Source organism: Mustelus asterias, chromosome 27, assembly GCF_964213995.1.
Source record: "Mustelus asterias chromosome 27, sMusAst1.hap1.1, whole genome shotgun sequence".
Classification (NCBI taxonomy): Eukaryota; Metazoa; Chordata; class Chondrichthyes; order Carcharhiniformes; family Triakidae; genus Mustelus; species Mustelus asterias.
The window spans coordinates 7,817,515-7,841,916 of NC_135827.1; the positions used below are offsets into that span (position 1 = coordinate 7,817,515).

Genomic DNA, 24,402 nt, shown 5'->3' on the forward strand with positions numbered 1-24,402 from the left:
TGAATTTGGGGCAGGGCAGTGGGCGGGGTCAGAGGGCAGTGGGCGGTGCCAGTCAGGCTAGTGGCAGGTTCCGTGGCCACATGGTGAGGTGTGAGCTGGGGGCGGGGCCGGGCAGGAGTGGAGTGGGGTCAGTGAGTTGGGGGCGGGGTCAGTGGGTTGGGCCATGGTTACTGAGTTGCAGACAGTGTTAGTGAGCAGTGGGCGGTGCCAGTGAGCAGTGGGCGGTGCCAGTGAGCAGTGGGCGGTGCCAGGCAGGCGAGGGGCGGGTTCCGTGGCCACAGGGTGGGATTTGTAAGCTGGGGGCGGGGTTAGTGAGCTGGGGGTGGGGTTAGTGAGCTGGGGGCAGGGTTAGTGAGCTGGGGGCGGGGTTAGAGCTGGGGGCAGGGTAAGTGAGCTGGGGGTGGGGTTAGTGGGCTGGAGGCAGGATAAGTGAGCTGGGGGTGGGGTTAGTGAGCTGGGGGTGGGGTTAGTGAGCTGGGGGCGGGGTTAGTGAGCTGGGGGCGGGGTTAGTGAGCTGGGGCGGGGTTAGAGAGCTGGGGGCAGGGTAAGTGAGCAGGGGGCGGGGTTGGAGAGCTGGGGGCGGGGTTAGTGAGCAGGGGCGGGGTTTGTGAGCTGGGGGCGGGGTTAGTGAGCTGGGGGCGGGGTTAGTGAGCTGGGGGCGGGAATAGTGAGCTGGGGGCGGGAATAGTGAGCTGGGGGCGGGAATAGTGAGCTGGGGGCGGGGTTAGTGAGTTGAGGGCGGGGTTAGAGAGTTGGGGGCAGGGTAAGGGAGCTGGGGGTGGGGTTAGTGAGCTGGGGGCGGGGTTAGAGAGCTGGGGGCGGGGCTAGAGAGCTGGGGCGGGGTTAGTGAGCTGGGGGGCGGGGTTAGTGAGCTGGGGGCGGGGTTGGAGAGCTGGGGGCGGGGTTGGAGAGCTGGGGGCGGGGTTAGAGAGCTGGGGGCGGGGTTGGAGAGGCGGGAGGCGGGGTTGGAGAGGCGGGGGGCGGGGTTAGAGAGCTGGGGGGCGGGGATAGTCAGCTGGGGGCGGGGTTAGTCAGCTGGGGGCGGGGTTAGTGAGCCGGGGGGCGGGGTTAGCGAGCTGGGGGCGGGGTTAGAGAGCTGGGGGCGGGGTTGGAGAGCTGGGGGCGGGGTTAGTGAGCCGGGGGCGGGGTTAGTGCGCCGGGGGCGGGGTTAGTGCGCCGGGGGCGGGGTTAGTGAGCTGAGGGGCGGGGTTAGTGAGCCGGGGGGCGGGACCGGCCGGGCGGTTGGTCTCGCGGGGCGGCGCGCGCAGCCAGAGGCGCTCGGACTGGGAGCGCGAGCAGCGGGTCCCGGGTTAGTGAGAGAGAGGCAGCCGGATGGCAGCGACCCCGGACAGACGCCGCTCCCCGTGTTAGAGAGCCCAGAGAGAGAGAGGCGGATCGGCACCGCGGCGACACTGTGCTGCTTTCCTTATGGAGCGGGCGGCCCGCAGGCGGTGTCTCCGGGATGTGGAGTTCGGCGGCGGACGTTGCGGGCAGCGGCTGTGGTGAGAGGTAAAGGGGGGGACCGGGGGGGTGGGTGCAGGAGGGCGGCCTTCCCCTCGCCGATCCTCTCCTGGCTTCACATCCAGCTCCTAGGCCACAAGCCGGGGCGGAGCTCGGCTTTTAACCAAAACATATCCCCCCCGCCCCCCCCCCCAATACTGCTCGGGGAGGTTTAATAAATCCCTCCCCTCCCCTCCCCTCCCTCTGGGACTCTGCTCCCCATTCAATGGAGTCCGGGGCTTTTCTTCCAGGAGCTCGGCAGCCCGAGCCCGACTCACAACAAAGCCAGCTCCCAACTCCAGAGGGAGAGGAGGGAGGGCTGCCTGGCAAGGGTACAAAAACTGCAGAGCTCAAACCACAGAGCAGGCTGCCTGAGTCAGACACACACACACAGGCAGAAAGAGGCAGAGAAAAACAGGGAGACAAAGGGATTGAGGAATGGGCTAAAGGGAGAAACGGGAGAGAGAAGGAAGGAGAATAGAGGAGGAAAAAGATGAGCTGGGATACGAAGTGGTGGTGGGGGGGGGGGGTGTTGAAATAGGGGGAAGAGACATACAACCAGGCATGAGGGAGAGACAGACCTGAAACCAGCCCCCAAATAGGATGTTGGGGGAAGGAAGGGAGGCGAGAGTCATAGAAAAGGTAGAGATATGGATTGCAATTTGTTGGGGAGGGGGTGGGATGTGACAGAGCAAGGTGGCACAGTGGCTAGCACTGCTGCTTCACAGCGCAAGGGACCGCGGTTCAATTCCTGGCTTGGGTCACTGTCTGTGTGGGGTTTGTACATTCTCCCCGTGTCTGTGTGGGTTTCCTCCAGGCGCTCCGGTTTCCTCCCACGGCCCGAAAGACGTGCTGACTAGATGCATTCACCATGCTAAATTCTCCCTCGGTGTACCCAAACAGGTGCTGGAGTGTGGCAACTAGGGAATTTTCACAGTAACTCCATTGCAATGTTAATGTAAGCTTACTTGTGACACTAATAAATACACTTTAAAAGAAAAAGCAGAGATGGAGATAAAGAGCAGGCAGGAAAAACAAATGCTGAGACTGGCATGGAGGATACTGGCAGAAAGAAAAGACTAGATTGACAGTGAGACATTGGGGATGGGGGGGGGGGGTGCTTGGCTGTGTGAGAATGTCAGAAGATAGACAAAGGCAGAGCACATCGATTAGGAGACACCGGTCAGGATGTAAGGGTACTGTTGACAGAAGTTAGCTGTATGGCGTGCCAAGCCTTGTCGGCAGCCTGTGGGAGTAGGAGGCACACACCAAGCTCTGAGTATTTGAGCGATGGTTAGAAGGGGCCATCATGGGATTAGGTTACAGTCTGATAAAAACACTCCATCTTCAGCCTCTCTATTAAAAAGCTTTCAGGAGCAGTGTTCCTGTTGCTGCAGTTTGAGTTAACCAGAAACTATGGATGACTTTCCTTTTTACTCTTTTGTGTTGAGGGAGAACCAAACAATTATATATTTTTGCTATCTGATTGTTCTTGCTGCACTGCTTTGCTGGAGCAGAGAGAATGATAGGATTGATTTTAGAAAGCTGTTTAGTCAGTGCCTTCATTAATCCCAGGAAATATTTTTCAGTATGCAAGGTTATGATGCTTTTAATGCAGGGAATTATGTGGAAGGTCTGATTAATTGAATGTCACACTTTAATCAAACTACTTGGATGGATTGGACACTCTTGAGATGGAGCTACAGGGGTTTTATATTTGCAAATAGTCTTGAAGCATCCACAATTATTCTACCTTAGACTGTCCCTAAAACATGAACATCGCCTCTCTTGCTCATCTGTTACCTTTGTACAGTTTAAGCTGATTGCTGCAATCTTGTTGGCTCCGTGGACATATCCCCTGCATTGTGTTTTTTTAACTTGTATTTGCAGAGAAGTCTTGAATGTGCTGCAGCTGGGCAGTAGGTTTTGATTTCACCAAAATGTAATAATTGCTCAGATTTTCTGCAGAAACAAAATCACAACTGCTTTACTCAGAAGGACATTGATGGTCATCTAAGAAGCGACTTATTTATCTGAAATCTGCAGATGCGAGTTTTCTCGTCTTTTGAAACAGATTGTTTATTTTTTGCATCTATATCTGTTTGAGCCCCAGTATTTAGGGGAGAGTAGTTCACCTGCAAAATGCGACACGTTGTAGTTTGCCTGCGTCCTCAAATTTGTGAACATTTTGCACAGATGTTGACTCTGGTACTTGGTTTTAAGTGACATTACCCCCCGTCCCCCAAGAGAAACTGTTCCTGGTATTTTTGATCAGACGTGGGACTCTATAACGATTACTCTAAAGTTGATCATTTTGATGAGATGTGAGTTTAGAGAACTTGTTTTATGTTCTGTGTTTCCCCAAATACCTGTGTTTTTAAGTGAGTCGTTGCTATTCAGGCTATGGTAACATTGGTGGAAGAGATCACATGACTTTATTTCTGTTTAAGACATCATTTTTTTTCTTTAAAGTCTTATCAAAATCTTCCCAGGCTGATTCTTTGAGACTCTGGCAGATATCACTCCCTCCCACAGACAGGATTAATACTGTGCACACTGTTCCTTTGCCTCCTTTCAAAGGCACACATTTTTTTTGTCTTTTCCCATCTGTACATGAGGTGTTGAATAACAAAATGGGAATTTGAGAAGTTCACAGAGCCTTATGGTGAAATGGAGGCTGTTTCTTAAAGGAGCAGTTTTTGGCATGTTCAATTCCTGGACCATTTACATTAGCAGCACAGATGGAAAAATGTTTGTCACATATTTAAGTATTTATTAAAACAACAGTAGTGTTTTCACTTCAATTTGAAGAAAATGCAATAATTAGTTGTCTGGCATGTTCATACAAGAGGTGATTCCGAAATCCAGCATTCCCAGTTGGAAATCATATTTGTGGAAATTACAGCCACCCTGAGTATGCCAACAGGAACTGTGGAAAAAATACCCAATTGTGCACTTAACAACGCTTATTCTCCCAAATGTGGGCTGTGACAGGAAGGCGCATTTAGAACTGTATGATATTCGGCTGAAGTACTGGTTGGAGCAATTTGAGATCCCCAACTTTAAAATGTAATAGCTTTCAGTGTGCTATTTTATCTTAAATGTATTGGTGCCAGTGCATTGGCAACACAAAGGAGGTAAAATCAGTTAAATGGGTTGGCTTGTCATCTTAACTTCCTGAGAAAATAATGTGGTAAGGAAATGAGATTTTGTTTAAGGAACTGCTCTGCTTAAGAGTACACTGTGATTCTTCTGTTGTTAGGCTCCACTCAACAGTACCCACACTGTTTGGTCTTTATTGCAAGGGGATATGGAATACAGGAATAAGTAAGTCTTGCTACAATTGTACAGAGTTTTTGTGAGACCACATCTGGAATATTGTGTGCAGTTTTGGTCTCTACATTAAAAAGGGATGCACTTGCATTGGAGGCGGTACAGTGACGGTCCACTACATCGGTACCTAGGATGAAGAGGTTGTCCTGTGAAAAGAGACTGAGTAATTCTCTTGAGTTTGGAAGAATGAGAGATGATCTCATTGAAGCATAGAAGATTTTGGAAGGGCTTGATAGGGTAACCGCTGAGAGATTGTTTCCACTGTCTAAAAAGTCTAAAATATGGGGTTCAGGGGGCGGGGGTAGACAGTCTCAGGGTAAGGGACCAATCAATTTGGACTGATATGAAAAATTACTTAATTCAGCGGATTGTGAATCTTAGAATTTTCTCCCCTGGAGGGTTGTGGATGCCCCATTGTTGAATACATTTAAAGCTAGGATAGACAGACTTGGGGATCAAGGAATATCATAGAAACCCTACAGTACAGAAAGAGGCCATTCGGCCCATCGAGTCTGCACCGACCACAATCCCACCCAGGCCCTACCCCCATATCCCTACATATTTTACCCACTAATCCCTCTAATCTACACATCCCAGGACACTAAGAGGCAATTTTAACATGGCCAATCAACCTAACCTGCACATCGTTTGACTGTGGGAGGAAACCGGAGCACCCGGAGGAAACCCACGCAGACACGAGGAGAATGTGCAAACTCCACACAGACAGTGACCCAAGCCGGGAATCGAACCCAGGTCCCTGGAGCTGTGAAGCAGCAGTGCTGACCACTGTGCTACCGTGCCGATAGTAATATGCAAAGCAGACAGGAAAGTAGGATTGAAGCCCTAGACCAGCCACAATTGTATTGAATGGTGTAACAGGCCCATAGACCATATAGTCTCCTCCTATGTTTTGTAGTCTTGTATCCTGGATGGAATCATAAGTAACACAGATGGGTTTGATGTACCTCTTGAGCCTAGCGGACTGTTGGGTGCCTGAAGGACATTAAGGTGTGTGGGCCTTTAGTTACCTACAGCAGGGCATTCTCATAGCCTATCCTAAAAGCTCTACTCTGGTGTGCCAGCCTATTTGTGTTAGTTTATCATATACAATGCAATAATTTGGGTGTTGTGTTTAGCCAGAGAGGGCAGGTATTCACAGCTGCCACTCCCCAAGCTGGTATAGGTCTGAGACAACACAGCTGGCTAGTGAAGGAAAGCTGTGAAAATACAGTGTTTGGTAGAATTTTAAAAACAAAAACATTAAAAATATAATGGGGAGGAAAATCAATTTTATCAAAAGTATATATTGAACATTGTACACTGCATATTCTCAGCTGCCTCATGCCAGCCAGACCTACTGACTCACATCTATGCCTATTCACACATTCGTGGTCAAACGGGCTAAATCTCAACAGCTTTCAGATTCTGTTGATGCACCTTTAATCAAAATAACAGAGATAAGGGAATTTCAAGTCTATTGAACTAAGTGGAGATTGGAAGCAAAGGGGATATGGGGAAAGGTGAAATAAAAACAAAAGTGTTGGAAATACTCAGCATCTGTGGAGAAAAAGTTAATATTTCAGGCTGTTCTCCTGGAGAAGAGACAGTTGAAGGGAGAATTGAGAGGTATTCAAAATCATGAGGAGTCTGGGCATAGGGAGAAACTATTGCCATTGGTTTCAGGTGACCTGAAAAGTTTGCTGTGTTTCTCCACAGATGCTGCCTAATCTGCTGAGTATTTCTAGCATTTTTGTTTATATTTCTAGCGTTTGCAGTACTTTGCTTTCATATGAGGAGAGATGAGGTTGGGGGCTGGTTGGTGGCTAACAGTAGCTGAGACAGGAAATGTTCCTTAATGGGGCTAAATCTCGCAGCTTCCTGATGTCTTTTGTGCAAAGCCGCAACAGCAAAGTAAGGTTTTCTTCAGGTTTCCTACTCCTGGTGGAAGGGAAACCTTGTTTTGTACTGGATTTTCAGGAGAATGGTAATGTCATTGTTGTGTTACTGGACAAGGAACCAGAGAAAAAGAGTTCAAGTTCCAACATGGTAGTTTGAGATTTTGAATTTAACTTAAAATAACAAATAGAAATAAGAATTTGTGATAGTAAATGTGGCCATGAAGATGTTAGATTGTCACTAAAAGTCCAACTGGTTCACTAATATTTCTCAGGGAAAATATGTCCTTAGCCAGTCCCACACCAGTGTGGTTGGTTCTCAACGGCACTCTAAATTGGCCTAGCAAGCTACATATTCAGCTGTTTTAAACTTTTACCGAATGATCACCATTTTACTGCCTGCCTTTCCAGTAGGACCCACATCCTGAGAGTTAGTAAAATTTTCCTAGTAAGTGGCCTTGGGGCATCCAACTTTTGACTTTGCCATTGGTTATGTGAACACACTGAGGGTTAATAACACTCATGTAGCATTTAGCCAGTTGTAAAAACAGTTAGGGTTTTCGAGTGTTAAAATTACAAATTTTCCTGGAAGGTAGGTCTGATTTCATGTCTGATGTCCTGTGCCAGTTTAGGTTGTAACGTGGAATATTCTGGAATTTGCAGCTTTCCCAGAGGAAGTCAAAATTATGATTCTTATGTAATGCTTCTTTTCATGAAGGGATTAGATGAGGAAGGTCATTTTTAAAAGCTGCACAAACAATTAAAATAGAGAAAAATTGCTTTATTGAGGATAAGTCTATTGTGCAATGGAAACTTCTTAACAGGAGCATCATGGTGGGAGCAACTTTTACATTTATTTTTAATATCAAGTTGGGGAGTCTGCTTTTGGCTACACAGAGTTCATAGAATAGCTATAATGCAGAGGGAGGCCATTCAGCCTGCCACTCTGAGAGCAATCCATCTAGTTCATCATTTAGCCCTGTAATTTTTTTATCGTGAGATAATTACCCAATTCTTTTTTGGAGACCACAATTAAATCTGTCTTCACCACATACTCAGACAACACATTCCAGATTCTAACAACTCGCTGCATAAGAAGTTTTTTGTCATGTCAGCATTACTTCTTTTGCCAATCATCTTAAATCCTGTGCCCTCTTAATTTTTCCATCAATGGCAATCCCAATCTACTATGTCCAGGCCCCTCATGATTTTGAACATGTCTATCAAATCTCCTCTCAATCTTCTCTTCTCCAAGGAGAACAGCCCCAACTTCTCCAGTCTATCCATGTAATGATGTTCTTCATCCCTGGAACCATTCTTATGAATCTTTAATGCACCCTCTCTAGTGCCTTCACATCCTTCCTAAAGTGTGGGTGTCCAGAATTGGACACAGTACTCCAGCTGAGGCTGAACCGTTGGTTTACACAGAATCACCATCTACTTTCCTACTGTCCTGTATGCTTTACTGCTTTCTCAACCTGCCCTGTCACATTCGATGATCTGTGCACTGTACCACTAGCTTCCTATGCTCCTGCATCTCCTTTACAATTGTACTCTTCGTTTTATATTGTGACTCCTCATTCTTTCCACCAAATGCAGCACTTCAAATTTCTCTGCATTCAATTCCATTTGCCACTTGAGCCCTGGAAAATGAAACACTTGCCTTCTTGGATATCCAATGGTGCAATCAAGTATTTCCCGGTCAGAGAAAAGCTTTTTTCACTCCACGCAAGTTTCAAACTCGGGCATCCTTTGCTGCATCAATGTGACACTGCTACATATCTTGGTTTATGTCACACTATCAGTAACGCCCACAGCTTGCCTCCTGGACTTGCAGAATCTCACTGGCTGTCTTGTCTGGAGACAATACACATCTCTTTAACCTGTGCTTAATGCTCCCTCCACTCACATTGTCTGTATCTTTAAGACCTGGTTGGCTGTAGAGATTCGCATTCTAATCAGTATTCTGTAACTTGATTTTGTGTCTCAATATGCCCTGTTTGAGAGCAGATATCCACTCCATCTGATGAAGGAGCAGCACTCCGAAAGCTAATGGCATTTGCTACCAAATAAACCTGTTGGACTTTAACCTGGTGTTGTTAAAACTCTTACACTGCTACATAGCCATCCTTGTGTCCTAACTAATATCATATTAGGGAAATTCAAATTAGATGCACAGACTACCTAAATTACTTCATGTAGAACCCTTGCAGCTCACACAGATGATTTCAACACATCGGTCTGATTCATAACCAGCTTTCTGCTGAAGGGTCCTGATTTTGACTTGTGTGTGAGCTCGTGCTCCCAATACCTTTTGGTTGCATGGGGACATGGGAGTCCTGGGTGCAGGTTAGCTGCTGCTTAGATAAAAAAATATATCTGGCATGGGAGAGGCAGGATGAAGTATAACTAGAATGTCAGTGCCATGTTGAGGTTTTCAGCTGATTGTGCATGAGAAGCTTGGCACATTTTTCCCATGAGTTTTGCCACTTTCACTGTGAGGACAGTCTAATCTCTCTACCAGGCCTTCAGAGGAAGGGAGATAATGCTTTGTGTAAGTAATCTCCGGAACACCGTCCCATACTAATATTTTATTGCAGAGCTTCTTGTTACTGAGATTATTTCCACCATTTGTCTGCAAGGGATACTCTTTGTTTGCACTAAGGATCGTGTAATGAATCTCAAATGTGGACATGCAGAATGCATGTAAAACAATCAATGGTGTTGTCCCACAATCATACTGAAACATGCTGCAGATCCATTTGGAGTTAGGGGAGCAGCTGTTTTAAGTAGGAGACCAATGAATTACAGTAAGTAGACTTGTTAGGCAGCAATCAACAGTTGCTTTGGGGTTGGGATTGCCTACTGTTCTTATGGCTCCCTGTTATGGTGATCCTTCCCATCTGTTTTGGAGTTTGCACATCTTCAATTTCACTGAGATCTGTGAATTATGCCAAGCCTACTTGTTTTCAGTTGGGCTGATAGGCTCCTTCAGTTGGAGCATTAAACTGTTGGGTATGTTATCAAGAAATGTATAAAAGCCTGGGAAGAAAGAACGTACAGGATATCACAGGTGGATTGACAACTGTGACACAACTATAGAGAGCAGAGTGAGACATGCACAGTCTGTAATCAACCAGCTTTGCACTTTACTCTCATGGTCTGAAGAAAATAGAGTGGATCTTGTTTCTGAGCATATTGAATTACCTGGTTGCAATAAATGCATGAAAATCGGATGCAAGAGCCTGTTTGATTTTTCTCCATTTGTTTTCAGTTAATGGGTGGAGAATTGTTCCATTGTGTTCATGCCTAGTTTATTGACACTACCCAAATAAAATTTGTATTGGCACAACAGGCAGAAGAGATCTTCATTGCTATTACACTGAGCTGGATTGGAACCCAGGGACAAAATTTGAATTTAGTGGAACAATTCACTGTTCTAATATCTATTTGCAACACCGGCAAATCCTAACACAGCACTGATTAATAAATTGGTAATGCACTCTATTACTGTTTGGAATAGGCGACAATGTATGACCGAGAAAGTTTGGTAACTTGTTGGATGATTCGTGGTTCTGTTAAATTCATTTGCTGCAGTGGGATTAGTTGTGTACAGTTTGATTTGCTTCACTTCCTAATTGGAGTACAATAACAATTATCAGAGCATCACCTCAATCATGTCCAGAAAGTCTTGAACAATCATTTCTTCCATGATCAAAGGTGGCCTGACAAGGTGCTGGTTGTAAAGGCTGCTATTTGCACTGGGAGTTTTGTTTAACAGAATGACTGGGTAAAGAAGCACACTCTTACTCTAGGGTCCATCCGTTAATCGGCTCTCTTTCACTAAACTGGAACAAAATTGGCGCTGGCTGGTTTAGTTCAGTCATGCAAGTCTGCAGAAAACTAGCATCTCAAGTTTGACACTAATTGGTACTAATTTGATTGCCTTTCACAATCCTGTGGAACAACAGTAGCCAATGAAAGCATAATTTACCTTATGGAATACCCTTCATTAGTTATGGTAGTGTTTGTTAATGAGTTAACATTTCTAATTCCTTGACTTTTCTGTGGTTAGCGTTTCCAACCTCCCAGATTGTAATGGTTAATATCCTGCCACTCACATGGAAGGGCGGTGTTCAATTCCCGACGGAGAGCTTGAAACTTGTATAAACGTTGCCCAGGCAAGCAAGGTGTGTTTTTGCTGCTGTTCCTTCTGTGGCCTAGTGGTGTAGACAGTAAGAAGTCTCACAATACCAGGTTAAAGTCCAACAGGTTTATTTGGTAGCAAATACCATAAGCTTTCGGAGCACTGCTCCTTCGTCAGATGGAGTGGAAATGTGCACATTTCCACTCCATCTGACGAAGGAGCAGTGCTCCGAAAGCTTATGGTATTTGCTACCAAATAAACCTGTTGGACTTTAACCTGGTGTTGTGAGACTTCCTACTGTGTTCACCCCAGTCCAACGCCGGCATCTCCACATCATGACTAGTGGTGTAGGTCATTGAATTGGTAATCCAGAAACCTAGGGCAATGCTCTGGGGTTCCAGGCTCAAATCCCATCACAGTAGATGATAAACCATCCTGTGGCAGGCATGGGTGAGTTGAAAAATTTCCCGACCCCCTAAGATGGTCCTGGAATTTCCAGGAATCAATAATGAGTCACTGCTCCTTGCAGCCTCTTCTGATAACTCACCGGAGCATTACAAAGTTGTGATTTTCTTTTTCCCCCTTGAACACTTGAAGATAGTTGAGAGAGGAAACTGTTTGGGTGAGAGGGGTGGGTCATGTAATGAAACCTCAAGGAATATATCCAACCAGAGTTACCCAGCCCTTTATAGTGGTTCAACGCATCACAAATTTCATTCCAGGCGTAGACTGTAACCCAGAGGCTTAAAACAGCAAGGATATTAGGGAAGTTAATATCAGCAGAGAGAAAGGGACTAAAATGTGACATCCCTGGAGCCTGATAGCCCACACCTTGGGTAGAATTTTAAGGATAGCAAGTGATCCACTCTAAAGAGTCGGTGCCTAACACGCAGCTGCCAACTCTCTAACTCCCACTACCATTTAATGGTCACTTGAGTGTTGAATGACAGTGTGGGGAGGGGGGGACTTTCTGTCCACCCTTGGCAGGAAGTTCTGCCCATGTAGAACTGATTGGCCAACAACTCTTGAACCCGGTCAGGCACAGCACTGCAGTGGCCAGAAGTGGTGCTACAGCATTCTGCCCCCAGACATTCAAAGGTAAGATAAAAGCCAAATACTGTGGATGCTGAAAATCTGAAAATGCTGTAAAATCTCAGCAGGTCTGACGGCGTCTGTGGGAAGAGAATAGAGCCAACGTTTTGAGTCTGGAAGGGTCATCCAGACTCCCAACGTTGGCTCTATTCTCTCCCCATAGATGCTGTCAGACCTGCTGTGATTTTACAGCATTTTCTGTTTTTGATTCGAAAGGTAAGTCCTGGGGGCGGGAGGGTAGGGGACACCGATAGGAGAAGACGTCGGGAGGGTGTGCGACAATCACGGCATTGCGGGGGTAGGTCAGATGGTCCCAGAATTCCCAACACCTGGGGGAAAGATGGGGCGGGAGTTTGTACCAACGCTGAAGAAGCCTTCAGAATGAGGTGCCCCGCCACCCGCCCAAAATGGGGAAAAGTGTAAATGTCACTTTCCCACCTTATCTGCACCCACTAGCCTAAAAATTGAGGTTGGCAGGTGAATGGGCGCGTTTCCCACCCATGAGTCTGCCCACCCAAGCATGAAATTGTCTGGGTTTGGACAGGCAGTTCCGGGTAGGGGCAGGGTCCCATCCATTTTAGGCCCCTTCCGGCCTCAGAACCCACCTTGGGAAGAGCATAAAATTCTGCTCCGTAGGTTCTAAAGAGGATAGCTGCAGAGATAGTGAATGCTCTAGCTATCATTTTTCCAGAATTCCTGGCAAAGTTTATGCTGCCTATCTAGAAAGGAGGGATTGAAAAATTGAGAAGCAACAGGCCAGTTAGCCTAGCGTCAGTTGATGGGAAATGCTGGAATCTATTATCAAGGAAGTGTTGACAATGCACTTTGACAAGTCAACCTGATTTCACTAAAGGGCAATCCTGTTTCATGGTTTTTTAAGGATGTAACTGGTAAGGTACATAGATGGAAACCAGTAGATGCAGTATACCCGAATTTCCAAAAAGCATTTAGATAAGGTGTGACACAAAAGGTTAAATGCAAGACAAGGGTGCATGGGTGTTGAGATTAATAATAGCACGGATATGGGATTGATTACCAGACAGGAAGCAGAGTGTTGGCATGAATTGGATATTTTCAAGTTGGCAGGTACTGAATAGTGGAGTATCACAAAGGTCAGTGAGTGGCTCAGCTATTTACTGATATTAATCTATATTAATGATTTAGATGAAAAGACCGAGTATCCCATGTCCAAAATTGGGGGAAATCTGAAATCCAGCACGGTTTCCGTCCCAGAGGTGCTGGATTTTGGTCAAGGGACTTGTAATATTAACAAGGAATAAACTTGGATTGACTACTCTATTTCTTGGGTAACAACAAAATGACAGGAAACAAAATAGGAATGAAGTAGATGAGAGGAGACACTTGTATGTCCTCTGAGGGGTAGTGGTTAATGGAGCCAGTCACTTAACCAAAGGCTGTGGGCAGACAGCTGAGCCCGGAGGTGAGAAACTGTTTATTTTGAATTGAAAAGGGCCAAGGCAGGAAGTGCTGCTTTGTCAGCTGGCTGTGTGGGAACCTTAATCTCATTCAGTAGTTTTACTGTTTTGAGTCTGGTTTGTGTGATCCACTATCTGTGTTTAACCCTTGAAATTCCATATCAGTGTCTCAACAATCCAGAAGGATTACTCAGCTGCTTGTAAAAGCCCTATCGCTGAAAGTGTATTTCTGACTCTGGTGCATCACATATTTATTAGGAAGGATGGGCATAGTCCATTTATTCAGCATCCTAAAACATATCAAAGTTTTTTTAATAATGAATTACTCTTTGAAGTGTAGTGATTGTCATGGACCTGAAGCAATTTTGTATGCGCATGCTCGTTTGTATTTTAGCAATTCCTCCATGGCTCTGCTTCCTAGTTTCCTCTTTCATCCCAGCCTGCTCGCCCTCCATTTGGTCGCACCAACATTGTGCAAACAGAAAACTGTTAAAGAAGCAGCACAAAGGAGGCAAAGATGAGGGAGGGGAGGAAAGACTGAATTAGCATGGTAATGAAAGTAGAGGAAAGAAGGCAGAGACAATTTATGAAGGACAGAATTACAGGAGACAGAGGAAGACATGAATAAAGACAACAGAATTGTGGAAAGAGAAAATTGCAAGAAAACAAGAAGCAAGTGGGCGAGCAGAAATCGAAAATGAAATGAGAAGAAAAATAAAATCAAAGTGAAGGAAGACACTTTAAAATGGAAATTGGAGGAAAAAAGAGTTGTACTTTAAAAGATTGTAATAAAATCATAAAGAGGAGCAGGAGTAGGGCGGCATGATGGCATTGGTTACTGCCTCACCGCGCTAGGGGCCCTGGTTCAAATTCCGGCCTCGGGTGACTGTCAGTGTGGAGTTTGCACATTCCCACCGTGTCTGTGTGGGTTTCTTCTGGGTGCTTCGGTTTCCTCCCACAGTCTAGAGATGTGCGGGTTAGATTGATTGGCCACGCTCAATTACCCTTTCGGAACAGGGTAAATTAGCAAGGTTACGGGGATAGGACCTGCGTGGGATTGTTCTCAGTGCAGGCTTGATGGGCCGAATGGCCTCCTTCTGCACTGTTGGAATTTATGAAGTGATTCCATAGTGAGCGGCAGGGTGGCACAGTGGTTAGCACTGTTGCCTCACAGCGTCAGGGACCCAGATTGCAGCCTTGGATCACTGTCTGTGTGGAGTTTGCACATTCTCTTCGTGTCTGTGTGGGTTTCCTCCCGGTGCTCCGATTTCCTCCCACAGTCCAAAGATGTGCGTGTTAGGTGGATTGGCCATGCTAAATTGTCCCTTAGTGCCAGGCGGATTAGCTAGGATAAATGCATGGGATTATAGAGGTAGGGCCTGGGTGAGATTGTGGCCAGTGCAGACTCAGTGGGCTGAATGTCCTCCTCCTGCACTGTAGGATTCTATGAGTAGGCCATTCATCCCCTCGAGCCTGTTCCTCTCTTCAGTTTGATTATAGCTGATCTAATTATGGTCTTAACTCCACTTTCTTGTCTGTCTCCGTAACCCTTGACCCCCTTGCAGATCAAAAATCTGTCTAGCTCAGCCTTGAATATATTCAAGGACCCAGCCTCCACTGCTTTCTGAGGAGGAAAATCCCAAAAGGTTAACAGTCTTAAGAAATTTCTCCTCATCTGTCTTAAATGGGAGACCCCATACTTTTAAACCATATCCCCAAGTTCTAGATTCCCCCACCAGGGGAAACATTCTCTCAGCATCAAACCTGTCAAGCCCCTTATGGATCTTAAATGTTTCAATAAGATCAACTCTCATTCTTCTAAACTTCAATGAGTATCGATCCAATCTGCTCAACCTTTCCTTATAAGATGACCCCTTTATCCCCGAGTGAACATTTTTATCACTTGCTGTACCTGCATGCTAACTTTTTGTGATTCATGTACAAGGGCACCCAGATCCCCCTGTACTGTAACATCCTGTAGTCTCGCTTTCCACTTAAATCAGTGGTTCCCAAACTTTTTTCATTGGGCCGCACTTTCGGAATAAAAATTTGCTCGTGCCACACTGAATTTTTTATTGATAAGAAATACATTCAAAAACAAAAAAAAACAACTCCTAGCAGTGCTTGATTCATAACATAGAACACTACTTTATAATATGATCATGGGACAACCAGAAAGTATAAAACGATGCTTGTTTAAACAATGTTTAAATGGTTCTTTGATTGTCCTTGAATCTTCCCGCCACACTTGCCATCCTCTCTCGCCGCACCAGTGTGGCGCACCGCACCCTTTGGGAACCACTGACTTTTAAATAACATTCTGCTTTTTATTCTCCCACCAAAATGGACAGCCTCGCATTTTGACACACGATACTCCATCTGCCAACATTTTACACACTCACCTTTGCAGACTTAGCACTTTAGATTTTGGTGCATCCAAACCTCAAAGTTTGAGAATCAAGTAGCTTTATTCAAATATATTGTCAGAGTGATGGATTTATGCAGGCAAGTCAGTTATCCAGGCAGATCTGCAGTGTCCCTACCACCATGTTATTGTTGCTTCAGCTATATTGAGCGAGACATAAAGGGGGCTGTGTGAACTTTATGGGGAACCTTCTGCCAATACCCAAACTAAGCTACTTGCAGAGCCTTCAACTGTCTTCTCTGGAACCAAGTAATCATACTTGGTTGTTACTCCTACAGTAAGGGTTCTCTCGTCCAAGAGAATGGCCAGGTCTCTTAGATTGATTTTTAAGAGGGTGCGGGAGTCTCTTGGAGACCATCATCTTCCATGAATAGCACCCAAGAGATATTAAATAATGGGATATCAGCAACCACTAAAAGAACTCAAATCATGCACTGGATATTAAGTTGGTGATACACTACATTCATATTTCAGTCTGCTATTTTAATGGAGGTTTTAATTTGATTGTTTTAATTGGGTTAAGACCTTAACTAAAACAGCAGATTGAGAATGCCTTACAAATGCGTTGTTTGCATTGGCCTCAAATAATTTCTGAACTTGGTTGTTTCTCTGTACATTAAAGTTGAATTGTTTTGTATCGGAGAGCACAGGAGAGAATATTAAGCAGCTTAATCTATGAAGTTTACTGAATAATACAGGAACTTTAGTTGGTTAAGGCTTTCCTTGAAGAAGGGACCTCTTTTGATTCAACATAAGTTGTTCCTCTTGTTAAGTCAGTAATTCTGGAGGTAGGCCAAGTTGCATGAAAGAGTTGGCTTCCCCCCGCCCCCCATTTTATGGTTCCAGTCCAGATTATTTAGCTAGTATCTTGAGGCTTGGTATGAGTGTCAATGAACTTGAGTTGTCCCAACAGTAAAGTTTGATTGAAGAAAACAAAAATACCATTTGACCTTGAATTTTGTAAGGATTGAGCTTCTTCTTAGCTATTATCCCTCTTCCAAATAATGAAGGGGAACGATTGAAACTTTTTGAATGAAAATAGAAGAATAAATTCTGCAGGAATCATTACCATTAATTCCAGTAGCAGTGCAATTAAGTTGCATCATATTGATTTCTTGGACATGGACTTGATGGCCTCTTCTCATCCTTGATTCATGAAGCACATACCTCTGTACTGCTGGAGCACATAGTAACTAATGGTACCGCCAGTCTTCTGAGACCAAAAAATTAAAGTGTGAATTGAATACATTGGGTCCTCTATCACATATCCAAGCAGCTGGTGACAGACCACTGTACTCCTGGGAACTGCCCACATGCTGTCCTTAAAGTATTGTTCTGAACAAGAAGAAAATGGATTTTAATCCATTTTTAAGTGGAGGCAAAGCAATGAAAGCAGAATTTCGCCTGAGGGCTCCTTGACATTTTGTAATCTACATCTTGAGCTGGTCAATGATAATTGCCATGAACGAGAGTATCTTGCAGCAGTGATTTTGGGCTGGGGATTGCAGCTTCCAATTTCAGGAAATGGGACTTCATGCAACATTACATAAGTTATACACAGACTGGAAACTGAAGTGGGATCAGCAGAAACTAAAAACAGCTGATTCCAATTGGGCCAGCCTGTTGATCTCTCATGTTGATATCTTTTCACTGTGTCCCCATGATGTGGCTTTCCTCTGCATTGGTAGTTACAACAGTAATATTCAAGATCTTTGAATTGCATGGATTGTTCATGTTTTATTTATTTACTGATAACTGAATAGGGCAGCTCACTTTGTCTCCACATCTCTGAGAACATGCAGTTGCTTTTCCCAATTTTCTTCGTACAGCTAGGTAACTGGCTACTCAGAGATGTGTGAAAGAAACATGGTTTATAATGAAAGGAATAGCACTTCTGCATGCCCAGTATAGAATTTTGCCAGGAGGGAAGGAACATGGGTAGAACAAAAGCTTTAATACTGGACGACAACATGCTGGCAAGTGTTACAAAGAACAAAGAAAAGTAAAGAACAGCACAGGAACAGGCTCTTCGGCACTCCAAGCCTGTGCCAATCATGATGCCCTACCTAAACTGAAAAATAACCTTCTGCCCTTATTCGGACCATATCCCTCTATTCTCTCCCTGTTCATGTACCCATCCCGATGCCACTTAAATGTTGCTAATGTACCTGCTTGCACCACCTCCTCTGGCAGCACGTTCCAGCCACCCACCACCCTCTGCATGAAAAACGTCCCAGGCACATCTCTCTCAAACTTTCCCCCTCTCACCTTGAACCTGTGCCCCCTTGTAATTGACCCTTGGAAAAAGCCTGTCTATCCACCCTGTCTATGCCTCTCAATTTTGTAGACCTCTATCAGTTCTCCCCTCAGCCTCTGTCTTTCCAGTGAAGACAATCCTAATTTATTCAACCTTTCCTCATAGCCAACACCCTCGAGACCAGGCAACAACAAGGTGAACCTTCTTTGCACTTTCTCCAAAGCTTCCATGTGCTTCTGGTAAGGTGGTGACCAGAACCGCGTGCAATGCTCTAAATGCGGCCTAACCAAGGTTTTATATAGCTGCAACATGATTTCCCATGCTTTTGACCATACTGGGCATGAAGAGCCAAATCTAATTCTGTAAGTGTGTACACATTTTACAACAGGGATGAGTTAGCAAGGTAATGAGACCACTTGTAGCCACAATCCTAGTTGAGATCAGCTAAGGCGTATGTTAAGGCATCCCACACGACACATGCAGCCCCTGAGCTCATGCAGGCTACTTCTATTTGAACTTCTCAAGGTAACTTTCGAGCTTTGTCCATCATGCACCAGGACTGCATATTGGAATATTGCATAGCCCACTCAACTTTCCATTTGTAATGAATGGAAAGTCAGGTGGGCAACATAACTAGAAGTTATCTGCTCTGAATTAAATCTTCAAGTATGTTCTATTGCTACAGATTTGGTTTGTCCTATTTGAATGTTGTGGGCTGGAGGTTTGGAAAGGATTGTTGCCTCATTATGGATAAATCTAAAATTAGAACACTAATTAGAACCACTAGTGTAAGCATTTTGAGATGTATGCAAATTAGTAGGAATATGGATTCAAAATATTTGGCCCCATCACTCCTTCATTTGCGCCCACGCAGCCGTCAAAGCCTAATGCTACAAAATCCCTTGTGATTTATTCTGAATCCTTCATGATCTCCGCTTTCTTTTTAAAGCTGCTAATCAACACAGAATTAACTGATCCTGCTGTAATCCTATTCCACAGCACCGAGTGCTCATTAGGAATTTTATATTTACTAATCTATAGCCTTGTTTGGAGCTCATTAACTTCATACTCGTGATAACCAGCTACTCCAAGATAAATAATTCCCATCTATGTTATTCTTCAAACCTGAATCATATCTCCATTAACCTCATGTACCAGAGCAACATAGTGGAACAGAAGAAGCATAAGCCCATCAGCCAGATTCCTGCCACACTCCATGCATGACTACCTCAATCATGGGCTTTCCATCCTCAGGCACAATCACTACACTCTCATCCTAACTCTCGTGTGAACCTATTAACTCTATAATATCTTAATAAATCTCAACATATTTTAGGTAGTGTTCATTAGTAAAAAGTGAAATCACTTCTCATCACTTTAGAGTTAATGTATTTGGACATATTGTTTTGGATTCCAATTCACATCCATAGACTGCAGAAATGCTGTAGTTCGTTCCCAGGTGGCTCACTTTCTCATTTTTGGTGCAGCAGCAACATTTGAGGTATAAGGATAGGGGCCTACTGCCAGGGCCTACATGGATAAGCCCTGAAATCGAATGCTCGGACGGCAGGAAGTCAGGTGTAGACCCCAAATGGAAATGTTCTCACTGCAGCCAGTCACCTGGTGCTGACAAATAAGATTCAAGTCCCCTGTTCTTGACCCCTGACTAACTAGATGGCCAGAGAAATTTAAGAAAAACCATGGATTTACACTAGGACTGCCAACACTTCAAGCTTGTCCTGGAGTCTCCAGGAATTAAAAATTGAATCAAAGAACCTGTTGCAAGTGACTTTTGAGAAAATTCATAGGAGCGTTAAAAGAACTTTATTCATTTTGCTCAATCAATTTTATTTCTCAGTTCTAGATATACTGGAAATGAGAAAATGACTGATAAACAGCAACAAATTGGGTAATGGGTCTCTTTACATTCAGATTGGTGTGGAAATATGATATGCCCTAAGGTTGGCTATATCTGGAATTTTGAGGCATGGTAGGTGAAGATGGCAGGTCATTGGGTAAAACACCCTGGGATACATCCAACCAGAGTTGACAATCTTAGTTTACACAGCTACAATTATTGCTCCTTGCACAGAAATGCCTCGTCTTGCTTTCCTCTGATCATCTCCATTGTTTCTTATTGCCACTGGTCTTGCCATGCGCCATTATCTATTAGGAACTACATTCAAATTCTCACACCCCTTTTCCTATGGACATCAGTGAGTGGAGACTTTCATACCCCCCCGTCTGGACTGTTTTTGAACTTTGGGCCTAGAGGTGAAAGGGCAGTGTCAAACCAACTGTTTCCAGTCCCATTAAATATTCTTGGTTACAATTAAGTTTTTTTTTAACTTTGACTCAAGCCTGGCCTCAACTAATCCTTACTGACATTGATCGTATTAAAGGAGGCAGCTGGGTAGAGAATGCCAGTGTGTGTTAGGCTGATGGAGCCAGGCAGTCTGTTTGAAATGGGGAGGAAATGAAAAAAAGGGGAAAGGAAAGAGAGAGAGAGAATGGGACTCGTTTGAGTCTCTTGACATTCCATCAGTCAGACCATGTGGAACCATGATTATTAAACTCACTGGGAGGAAATAATGGGGGCGGGGGGGAGCCACATGAAAAGCCTCTCCGAGGGGGACTGAGACTGTCAGAGTCAGGCTGAGTTCCAAGTGGGCTTCTGAGAGCAAAGTGTGCCACATGCAGCATCTTGCTATCAGCACGGTTTAACAGCAAACCGGCATTATATTTGGAAAAAAAACTCGAGTGCTTGGGTTCCTTTTGTATACAATTGATCTGAATAATTTAAGTGCAAATCTGTCCGATTAGGTCAAATGGGATTATTTTGTGCAAAATGCACACTTGGCTGTCCTTACCATTTGTTTTGTTAACATCGAGGAAAAAGCAGTTCTTAAATGAAGCTCACACCAGCTTTTCAAAATACAGTGGCCTGAGGGAAAGGGAAATTGATCTAGTGTGTGCGCTTCTTCAAATATTTTGGTATCCCGAGGCTCTTGGAGATCATAAACATGCACTTAGTTTCTGTTACTATCTTGCCTGCTCTCTGACCACTTGATTCAACCCGAGTCATGCCCTGCAGTTGAAACTTGGGGTTTATAATATTCATTGAAAGATTTGCAGCATGGAAGTAGGCCATTTAACCCATTGTATTTATTCCAGCAGGAAAAGGGCTATCTAGACTAATCCCACTTCCAGCTCTTGATCTGTAGTTCTGTAGGGTATGGCACTTCAAGTGCATATCCAAGTACTTTTTTAATGCAATGAGGGTTTCTGCCTCTACCAATATTTTAGGCAGTGCATTCCAGATTCCCACCACTCTGAGTGAAAGAATTCTCCCCCAACTCCCTTCCTAATCCTTGTATCAATTACTTTAAATCACTGCCCACTGGTTATTTACATCACTTCAAGTTGAAATCAGTCCTTCCTGTCTTCACTATCTAGTCTTTCATAATTTTACACACCTCAATTAAGAATCCCACTCGGCACCCACTGTTCCAAAGAAAACAACCCCAATCTTCCCTCATTGCAAAAATTCAACATTCCTGGCTACATCGTTGTAGATCTCTCCATTATTCTCCAGTATGATGAAACCCTTTCTGTAATGTGGTAACCAGAACTGCACACAGTACTCTAGTGATGGTCTATCTAGTGTTCTAAGCAGTCTAGTATAAAATCCTTCTCTTATACTCTAGGTCTAGCCTAGGCAGCATGGTGGCACAGTGGTTAGCACTGCTGCTTCACAGCGCCAGGGACCCGGATTCAATTCCGGCCTCGGGTCACTGTCTGTGTGGAGTTTGCACATTCTCACCATGTCTGCGTGGGTTTCCTCCAGGTCCTCTGGCTTCTTCCCACAGTTCAAAGATGTGCAGGTTAGGTGGATTGGCCATGCTAAATTGCCCCGTAGTGTCCAAAGATGTGTAGGTTAGGGAAGTTAGCAGGGTAAATATATGAGGGTAGGGTGGGCCTGGGTAAGATGTTCTGCTGGTAGGTCGGTATGTCATCCTTCTGCATCGTAGCGATTCTATGATATAAAGGAAAGTATCCCATGTGTCATCTTGCCCACCTTATCTACCTGTCCTGCTACCTCCAGGGATTTTCTCAGAATCCTACCATTTATTGTGTATATTCTTGCTTGTCCTCCCTAAATGCATTAGTGCAATTTTGTACTACTTTGATTTGATTTATTGTCACATGTATTAGCATACAGTATTGTTTCTTGCACGCTATACAGACAAAGCATATCGTTCATAGAGAAGGGAATGAGAGTGCGCAGAATATAGTGTTACGGTTATAGCTCTGTGGAGTACATTCCCTTTGCAACTTTTCTTCTCACCTGACCATCTCATTGATATCATCCTGCAGTCAACAGCTTTCTTCCTCACTATCAGTCACATGTCAATTTTCATATCATCTGTGAATTTTGTAATCATGCCCCCTATATTTAAGTATAAATCCTCACAACATGGGACCCATTACTGAGCCCTGCAGAGCCCCCCAACACATCACCAAAACATCCACTAACCAATAACCTTTGCTCCCTGACACTGAACTGATTTTGGATCCAACTTGCCATTTTCTGTTGGATCCCATGAACTTCAAATTTTTTGACCAGTTTTCCATGCTGGATTTGTCAGATGCTTTGCTACAATCCATGTAGACTACATTAAATAGGATGCCATCATCAATCCTCCTTGTTACTTCTCAAAACATTCATTCAAAACCTTCCCTTAATAAATCCATGCTGTTGGCCCTTAATTAATCTGTGCATTTTTAAATGATCATCTTTGCTATCCCTCAGGATTATTTCCAATAATTTGCCTACCGCTGAGGTTCGTCTGACTGGGCTATAATTACTCATTCTATCTCTTCCTTTTCAAACCATGTTATATCATTCCCTCCAGCATCTCCATGCCTGTAGCCAGGGAGGGTTTGAAAATTATGGTCACAGCTCCTGCTATTTCTTCCTTATTTTCTAATGATAGCTCTGTTAATTTCATTTTCCCTCTAAAATATTGTGGTTCCCATATTGAATACAGCTATGGCTGTCATAAGATAGGGGGCAGCCTCCCCATGCTTCAGTTATGCTGCACATGGCACATATCCATATATTGTTTACGGTGACCTGACATCCCTGGATGAATGTGTACTCACTGAGGCCAGATGTCTTGCTGAATGTTTAAGTGCATTTGGGCTGATTTTGGCTGAATAAACACAGCTACTGCAGAACAGGTCCTGCTGGGATTTCTATGCAATGGAGTTGTAAATTGGAATTTTACATCCTGTTTATATTGTGGAGTGTTTTCCATTGGATGTTATTCCACACTGCTATTGTTTCCCGTGTTTCAAAATTTACCTGATTTTCCCTGCAGGGCAGATTTTCAGACCAGAAGCTAATATCAATTTATTGTGTCTGAGCAATTGGGTTTAGTTTTGAGCAGTGTTCCAATTCCAATGGATTTACGATGTGGGGTGAAAGTAAATACAATCTTGTGTGTGTACGTGTACAAATGTATGGTGGGGTGATACCATGAAGTGATTTGAAATTTAGAATAAAAACTTTGAAGCCAAATTACTGGAACATGGTGGAGCATCTTGATAAAAATTGGTATTATACTTGGGCTAACCTCATGCCTGCATTTTAATTGATGGCTGAAGTAAAACTCCAGTTTTATCTTTTTCATTGCAGGCTGATTTTTGTTTTGAGTAACAGTATCCGACATTTTAAATAAGATATTGTTCCATTTGAAATTTGCATAAAGTCTTGATGTGGTATTGATACTGGAATGTTCATAGATGTATACAGCACACAAGGAGGCCATTTGGCCCATCATGTCCACGCCGGTCAACAAAGATCTGACTACACTAATCCCATTTCCCAACACTTGGCCCATAGCCTGGGAGGATATGGCAGTGCAAGTGCATTTCTAAATACTTAGAGTATAGAATGCTTCTTATTATTAAGCTCAGTAACATACCACAGTTAGCTTGATTTTATTTGGTAACACTGTCTTTTGATTTTATTTGATAATACTGTCGCCTGAAGGTTGTGGGTTCAATCACTCCAAGAAATGTGTATGCAATTTAGGTCAACATACCAGTGCTGTGCTGAATGCATGAGAGGTTAATAAGATGTAATTTTTCAGAAGAGAAGATTAGTCCTATTTCCCCGTTCTGGTGGATGCTAATGATCCTGTGGCATTACTCAAAGAAGAACTGTTGTCCTTCCAGTGACCTGACAATGTTTCTTCCTCACCCAATATCATGAAAACTAAACTAATTAGTTATTCATCTTATTAATGGGA

The 24,402-nt window shown here is 44.1% G+C and overlaps 1 protein-coding gene across 1 annotated transcript in view; it reads left to right on the forward strand.

Annotated features, from left to right (window-relative positions):
* Window positions 1–1,383: 1,383 nt before the first annotated feature.
* Window positions 1,384–24,402, forward strand: part of LOC144479889 (cell adhesion molecule-related/down-regulated by oncogenes-like) — a 97,133-nt gene continuing 74,114 nt past the window's right edge. Inside the window, exon 1 of the mRNA XM_078198928.1 lies at window positions 1,384–1,509. The gene's annotated coding sequence lies outside the window, so the exon portion shown is untranslated. The remainder of the gene's footprint in view (window positions 1,510–24,402) is intronic.